Source organism: Chionomys nivalis, unplaced genomic scaffold (assembly GCF_950005125.1).
Source record: "Chionomys nivalis unplaced genomic scaffold, mChiNiv1.1 scaffold_28, whole genome shotgun sequence".
Lineage (NCBI taxonomy): Eukaryota > Metazoa > Chordata > Mammalia > Rodentia > Cricetidae > Chionomys > Chionomys nivalis.
Window position 1 is genome coordinate 6660278 of NW_026646922.1, and position 7073 is coordinate 6667350.

The following is a 7073-nucleotide window of genomic DNA, read 5'->3' on the forward strand; positions in this document are numbered from 1 at the left end:
TCTCCACAACCTCAAAAACTTCCTGAGGAGCAAGTATTCAGAACCAAAATCCTGTGTGCGTCATATCACATACAATCGTAGTGAGTACACCAATCTGTTTTTTAATGTACATCATTTTGTCCCTGCAGAAACATTTTTATTTCCTATAAAGATAACTTGCTGCCTCTTTGGGTTACTGAAATTCCTCTAAGGGGGTGTGTGGGGCATTCTTACATACCTTGCTGTGTTGTTATGAGACATTGATGGGACAGCAATTGTTCCAGAAATCAAAAGCAGTTAGGTTTAAACTGTGGTTTGTAGTGCGCTGGACACTTGGGTTGTGTATAGCTAATCTATGGAAGGATGGTTTTGCTAATACAGGTTGGAAGCACACGTGGAGGCAGGCAGTCTTACTTTTCAAATGATCCATTTTGAGGCCTTACATCAGGCTCCTCTATTCTCCTCATCTTTTTTCTTTATCAGATTAGGACAAAAATTAAAACTCAATGTCCTGGATGTGAACACTGAATAGGTTATCTATGTGAGATCACAGTGACAGAGCTCATCTAAATCTGACTCATTGCAGGATATGAGATTTAGCCAGTAACGGCTAGAGCTAATGGACCAAGCAATGTTTAAAAGAATACAGTGTGTGTGTCGTTATTTTGGGGCATGAGCTAGCCAGGCAGCCATGAGCCCGGCTGTGTTAAGAGGCCCGCAGCTCAACACTACAATACACAAGTCCTCCCCCTGTCACTCTGCATCAATGGGTATTTACAGTTTGGATGAAGAGTTCTCCTGGGCATCCCCCCTCAGCTCCTCTGACTCAGTCTTCAACCGCACCAGTTTCACTCAGCCTCAAGAGATCACCCATGAACAAGAAGGAGACAATTACCAAGAGGGAAAAAGTATACCACAAAGTACACTTCCCAGTGGATCAAAGTTGATGTTGTTCAAATACATCTCAGGCTAGAGTATTGCTCAGCACTGGACACTGGTGGCAAATGCTTGTAATACTAGCACTTGAGAGACTGAGGGGAAAGGATCCTGAGTCCCAGGCCAGCATGGGCTGCATATTAAGTTCAAATATAGACCTCAGAAAAACTTTAAGATATACAAATAATAAACATATAAAGTACTTCTCAGGAGAGGAAGCCCAAAGAGCATTAAGTACCTGAATAGACCTCTTAGGAAACGGCAATAAGAAACAAAATAGAATTGAAAAGAAATTTCTGCTGGAAAACACCATACTGGACCTCAATGCCTGAGTCTGGTAGGAAACTCAGACAACGCCCTCATTTTCTCTGGCTTATCACTCCCAATACTAAATAGGCAAACTTGGCATACACCTGGTCCCTCAACAAGGGCAGTTTTCTGAAGAGACAGAGACAGAGAAAATGTGTGCAAAACATCCTTCCATACTCCAACTGCAAACATTCTCATGAACCACTAAAAGAAATAGGCGTTTTCTGTGGTTCTTCAGAATGAGGGAGGAAGTCTATTCCCTTATTCCAGTGAAAATATAAGAGGGCTCAAAAGGCAAAGGTTTTTGCCACCAAGGCGTGGCAACCTGAGTTTGATCCCTGTAACTTGCATAAAGTAGAAGAAAACCAACACCATAAAAATGTCTCCTGAGTCCTCAGGGTTCCTGCTTCATGAAATGTTCCAGACATTCTGCAGGACACAGAAGAAAGTGACTGACAAACTGCCAATAGAGGCAAAACAGCCTTTCAAATTCACTGCTTCATGGAAAAGTCTGCCAGATACTATGGGCCTGTAGGCTGAAGAAGGATTTCCCGATGTTACAGAAGAAATTTGGGTTACTGTCCAGGCAGCAATATATCTCTGTCAAGTTTTAGAAGTTGCTTATAATGCTTATAATATATATTTCTTTTCTCTAGTAGTCTCTGAATCTGCTTTGCTGTTTCTTAATCATATAATATTGAGCAATTTGGGTCCTAAAATAGTATTTTGATTAATGTGGTGGTTTGAAAGAGAATGGTCCCATAAAAGCTCCTATATTTAAATGCTTGATCCCTAGTTGGTGGAACCATTTTGAGAAAGATTAGATGTGACCTCGTTGGACAGGTGTTTCCCAGGAGGTGGACTTTGAGATTTCAGAAGCCTAAGACAGGTCCAGCCCCCCCGTCTACCAACTCTGCTACCAACTTGTAAATCAGGTTAAAACTCCCAGCTACTCTCCAGTGTCATGCCTGTGTGCTGCCATGCCCTATGACGTGATGGTCATGGACTCACTCTCTGACCATGAGCAAGCCCCCAATTAAATGTTTTCTTTTATAAGCTGCCTTCATAATGGTGTCTCTTTACAATAGAAAAGTAACTATGATAACGTTGTTACATGGTATTGCTGTGACAGGACTGGTCAAGCTGCTTGTTAGAGGAATGTTGACTTGGGAACTTTGCATGAGGGAAGTGGTTGAATGTTTTAAGTGGGGCTTCAAAATGCTACAAGAGCTTTGAAGATGGTAGTGCTGAGAGCAATGTTGATTATAGAGGCCCAGTTCAAGAAGTTTCAGGGTGAAACAGTATTAGAAACTGGAATAAAGTGAATCCAAAGAAAAACATATAGATCCTCCTGGAAACTAGAAGCAGACAAGAGCACTGGGCAAAAGTTGGGAACGTGTGGATGGGGTGGGTTGAAGGGGAGGGGGGAGAGAGAAGGGAGAAGGGAAGAATTAGGGAGAGCTTGGGAGAGTGGGATGGTTGCGATGGAGGAAGGGTGGATATGGGAGCAGAGAAGACGATATCTTAATTAAGGGAGCCATTTTAGGGTTGGCAAGAAACTTGGCTCTAGAAGGATTCTCAGGTGTCCACGGGGATATCTCCAGCTAGATCCTTGGGCAGTAGATGAGATGGTGCCTGAACTGGCCTTGTCCCATACTCACACTGATGATTATCTTGAATATCACCATAGAACCTTCATGGAGATAGAGACAGAGACCCACAGCAGAGCATTAGACTGAGCTCCTAAGATCCAGTTGAAGAGCAGAAGGAGGGAGAAGATGAGTAAGGACATCAGGACCAGGAAGGGTTGGTCCACCCACTGAGACAGTGTGCCTGAGCTAAATCCAGCTGGAGGCATGGGGGCTGACTGAGAAGCCAATGATAATGGCACTGAGATTTGTCTCTACTGCATATACTGTCTTTTGGGGATCCTAGTCTGTTTGAATGCACACCTTCCTAGTCCTGGATGGAGGGGGGAGGGCCTTCCCAAAGGGCAGGGTACCCTGCACTCTTAGGATTGGCAGAGAAGGGGAAGAGTGAGTGGGGGAGTAGGAGGGAAATGGGAGGAGGGGAGGAAGTGCAAATTTTGAATGGTATTATTTATAAAAAATAAAAAAAATTAAAAAGAAACTGGAATAAAGACAATTCTTGTAATGTTTTAGCCAACAATGTGGCTGCTTTTGGCCCTTGTCCTAAGAACCTGCTTGAGGCTAAATTGAAGAGTTTTGGAACAATATTATTGGCAGAGATTTCATTCAACACAGTATTGACTCATGGTTATTAGTAATCATTATTAATGCAGCTCTAAAATGAAAAACTGCTAAGCAAGTGTTCTACCACTGAGCTAAAACCCCAACTACTGGCTCCAAAGCTACAAAGAAACACTGTCCACTCCCCCCAAAAAAAGGAAGGAAGTAAGGAAAGAAGGAAGAAAGAAAGAAAGAAGGAAAGAAAGAAAGAAAGAAAAGTGCACACCGAGCAAAGAGAAATACAAATGCACAATCTAAGGAGAAAAAGGAAGAACAGGAAATAAAATGCCTACACCTAGGTTTGTGCTGAAAGAGGTACAGAGAAATGGAATGAAGGTAAAGATCCCACCTAGATAACCATGAAACATGTAAAAAGAAAATCCCTAGAGAATCTACTCCAAAAACAAAGTAAAGCTTATTCAACGAAGGAAAACACCAAGAGTTCAAAGTTTATACAAATGGAATCCAATGAGAGAGTCATATTCCATCCAAAATGTACAACAATACTTGCCTGACTTTAGAATCCAAAATACTGGAGTTAAGAGGTTGTGAAATCTTCCTCATTAGTTCAGAGAAAAATGTTACAGCCCTGATGGCATGTGGCTTGAAGGCCCATAGAGGCCATCATATAAAGCTGAGAAAAAGAAGCTTGGATTTGTACTAAAGATCCAAGATGTTGGAGACTCCAGAGTCACAGTGATGCACTAACCCTCTGAAACTGTAAAATGCTTTCTTTTATAAATTAGCTTGGTATCGTGCTATCTCTCTCTCTCTCTCTCTCTCTCTTTCTCTCCCCCCACCCTGTGTGTGGAAATAAATGTAAAAAACTTCTAGTTCTTTAATTTATTACCAACATAGTAAAGATTACAGTTTAACTTTTTGTAAAACAATGTACTCAAGGTGGGGCTGAGAAGATAGCTTTGCACTGAGTACTTGCTGCTCTTCTAGGAGACCTGGGTTTGGATCACAGCAGCCCCATGAGTAAGTTCATGGACATGTAACACCAGTTCCAGGATATCTGAACTCTTCTCACCATGCCAAAAGACACCAGCACACACCTGGTACTTACTCAAGACACACATACAAATAAAATAAATCTTTTTTAGAATAATCTTTTTAAAAAATAATAAAGGCTATCCTCCTGCAACTTGGGTTGGACTTTAAAACACAGCTTGCTCCAATACTGAGGGGACTTAAGAGGTGAGTGAACAGTCACATGGCAGGACGCCCCACTCTCTAGGACCTCCCCAGTCGGACAAAACTCCAGGCCCCTCCCCAACTCACTTGGCTTTTCTAGCCAGCCAGCAGGGAGTTTCCTGTGGCTAGGATCCCCTCAAACCTAATCCCACCCATGGGACACCCCCCCAAGGTACTAGCCACAAGCTGCCTTAGAGCTGAAAGCTTGCTATAATACTGAGGGGACCAAGAGCTTGCTACAACACTGAGGGGATTAAGAGAGCACCAAGAGAACACAATAGGAAAGAAGACAGAGAGAGCAGGCGTATAGAGACCTCAGAAGCTTCTGAGACAGACAGGGACAGTAAAGCATATCAAGAAAAACTCCCAAACACTCAGACAGCCACTTCAAGGACTGGACCAAGACATAAAAACACTGCAGGCCTCATTTGAAGGACTAGATGGGTAGGCGCCAAAGTAAGAATCCCTCCAACAACCTAAAAAGCAACATGGTAACACCAGAAACCAGTGGTCACACAACAGGAAGACTTGATAATCCTAACCCAAACGAAGTAGAAGAAAACAACTTTAAACTCTTCAACTGGACTTTCGGAGCTCAGTCCAGTGCTCCAATGTGGATCTCTGCCTCTGTTGCCATTAGTTGCTGGATGAAGGTTCTATGGTGATATTTACGATAATCATGATTCTGGTTAGAGGGCAAGACAAGATCTGGCCGCCTCACCTCTATTGCTTATTGTCTTAGGCATGCCACCACTCCTTAACTCACTTAACCAACTGACTTCCCTTTCAAGTGATGCTGTGTGGAATAAACTTACAGAAAACAGAAATAACAAGTTGTGGCTATAGCACAGGTATACTGAAGTAGAAACTATTGGGTCAAATCAGAGATGTAGCCCTACAAATGGAAAATAAGTAAAGCTAATAAACACTTTTTAAAACAAACACAAAACCTGATGACCTCCCCTTGCAAAGTGATTAGCTGTAAACAAAACACTTATGTCAGCACACAGCCTGGATCTACACTGCATCATGTAGGAAAAAAGGTCTATTAAACACCTCTTGGTACTATTAGTAGTACAAAAATGAAAGCCAAGTCCTAATAATGTAGTGTTTGCTGATAATAGTTAAAAGAGATAAATACTTAAAATATCATAAATAACAGTCCCACCTAGTGTGACTCAAAAAGAACAAATAATATTCCCAATCTAATTATGGAAACATCTCCAAATAGTACAAGTCATGAAAAGTAAGCAGCCGTACTTAGTGTGACTCAAAAGAACAAATAAAATTCTTAACCTAATTATAGAAATGTCCCCAAGAAGTATAACCCCAGCAGCACAGACATTGAGGGCACACTGAAAAAATGGGACCTCCTGAAACTGAGAAGCTTCTGTAAAGCAAAGGACACTGTCATTAAGACAAAAAGGCAGCCTACTGACAGGGAGAAGATCTTCACCAACCCCGCTACAGACAAAGGTATGATCTACAAAATATATAAATAACTCAAAAAACTAGATGTTAAAACGATAATTAACCCAATTAAAAAATGGGACACTGAACTGAACAGAGAATTCTCAACAGAAGAAGGTGAAATGGCCAAAAGAAACTTAATGTCATGCTCAACCTCCTTAGCGATCAGAGAAATGCAAATCAAAACAACTTTGAGATATCATCTTACACCTGTCAGAATTACTAAAATCAAAAACACCAAGGATAGCCTTTGCTGGAGAGGTTGTGGAGAAAAGGGTACCCTCATCCATTGCTGGTGGGACTGCAAACTTGTGCAACCACTTTGGAAATCAGTGTGGCAGTTTCTCAGAAAAATAGGGATTAACTTACCCCTGGACCCAGCAATAGCACTCTTGGGAATATTCCCAAGAGATGCCCTATCATATGACAAAAGCATTTGTTCAACTCTGTTCATAGCAGCATTATTTGTAATAGCCAGAACCTTGAAGCATCCTAGATGTCCTTCATTGGAAGAATAGATGAAGAAAGTGTGGAATATATATACATTAAAGTATTACTCAGCGGTAAAAACAATGACTTCTCAAATTTTGCATGCAAATGGATGGAAATAGAAAATACTATCAAGATTGAGGTAACCCAGACCCAAAAAGAAGATCATGGGATGTACTCACTCATCATTGGTTTCTAGCCATGGATAGGGGCCACTGAGTCTATAATTTGTGATCCTAAAGAAGCTAACAAGTGGGTAAACCCAATGAAAATCATATAGTTATCCTCCTGGCTAGGGGAAATAGACAGGATTGTCGGGCAAAAATTTAAAATCTTGGGGGTGGGGTGGGATGGGAGTGAGGGGAGATGGGGAGAGAAAAGTGTGAAGGAGAGGATGAGGGGATCTTGAGGAAACGGGATGATTGGGGATATAGGAAGTTTGGA